Below are 1,810 nucleotides of genomic sequence, written 5' to 3'. Positions count from 1 at the left end.
TAGTTAAAGTAATATATATATATATATATATATATATATATATATAAGAATTATTACTTAATCATTTGGTAAAAGTGATGAAAACTAATCCCGAACAATCCATTAAAAATAAAAAAAATCAGAAAATAATATATATTAAAGAATTAAAATTTTTCCATTGATTGAATTTTAACGTCATTTTAATGTTATCGTGACCTATTGTTCTGCTTAATTAAGATCTGTAACGAAGTTTATCATGTCTATTTCTATCAATGTAGATTAGCTTTAATCTCTATTTAAATTGTTTCTCATCTTTTTCTAATTGTTAAAAATAGAAAAGGATAAAGAGCAAATTAAATCGGGATTAAAGTTAATCCCCATTTAAAACAGATTAATTTTATATTGGCAATCAATTCTACCGACAGAATCTAAAATAAAATTTTTATATAACTCATTGTCCCAAATCTTCTTTTTTCACGTTAAACGATGAAATATATATCCATTAATTCTATTTATATTGACAAAATAGTAACTAGATAAATTAATCACAATAAATTAATCATAATTAATTTTATAATCAAAGTCATTCCGAGGCCGTGCCTCGATTATATGCAACTTCTCGACTTTAAACAAAAAGCAAAGAAGAGATTAATCTAGAATTGATAAATTTCACAGTATTTGAACAAGATTTCGAAGCGTCGTCTTTTTTTAGCCTATTTTATTTCTTCCCACGAATGCTACCGCCGAAGCGCAGATTCGCGACGGAAGGGCAATGTCGGCACTACGCATAATGCGGGGAATAGCACTTAATTTGCAATTCAATGGGCCGACGCCGTAGACCGTACCGATCGATATTCAAATCCAGTTCTCGTCTATCACGCGTTAATTCCACGAATCTATAAGCGCCGTGAGTGAGGACGCCTCGTGCGCTGATAATAATTTTATATAATTAATCGACTACTCATTGTTTGATGTCGAAATCTCTGCGGCTAAGAACCGTAAAAAATTAGATACTCGATTATGAATATGAAATACTATATTTAAGCAAAACCAAAAGTTATTATGACATCAAAATAGTATTATGATATCAAAATAATATTATGACATCAAAATAGCTCCTAAATGATTACTATCTAGTGAAAGATGAATGGAATCAACATCGAATCAACGTTGATTCAGTTATTTTTCACTGGGTATAGATTTAGAAGAATAGCTTATTCATTTCCTGCTCTTATTATTGCATTTGTGCTCTATAAAAGAATTCAGCATTTCTTTTCAATATTTCGATATTTTAAAGAGATAATTAGAGATATTTCAAATTACATCAGTCTTTCTAAATGATGAGTGACAACGTCAAAGGAATGCGCAATCCATTACTTATTAAGTCTATGATGATTATTATTATTACAGGCTATGCATGTAAAACAGTGTTAGTGAATCGTAAGCAATCCTTACAGAAATCTTTGAATTATTTATTTTGAGTACTAAAAGCATTGAACATATTTTGATTGTAATTAGTCGATTATTCTTAAAAATGTAATACTAGAAAATAGTAAAATTATTTGCTTTGAGTAAAAGCATTGTTCTTCTGTGCTTTTAATATTCAAAGCTTCATAAAGAATGCGCAATCTATTCTTATTAAAACATTGAATAACAAATTTTGATCGTGATTTGTTAATTTTTCTTACAGAAACTTAATATTAGACAATAATTTTAATAATTAATTACTTCGAGTAATAAAGACACAGTTGTTCAGTGCTTTCAAAATAAGTAATTAATAACTTATATATATTTTAGTGTGTATATATATATATATATATATATATATATA

The sequence above is a fragment of the Atta cephalotes genome, assembly GCF_000143395.1.
Source record: "Atta cephalotes unplaced genomic scaffold scaffold00005, whole genome shotgun sequence".
NCBI classification, from domain to species: Eukaryota; Metazoa; Arthropoda; class Insecta; order Hymenoptera; family Formicidae; genus Atta; species Atta cephalotes.
The sequence above is the reverse complement of the archived record's forward strand: the minus strand, read 5'-3'. Positions refer to the sequence as shown.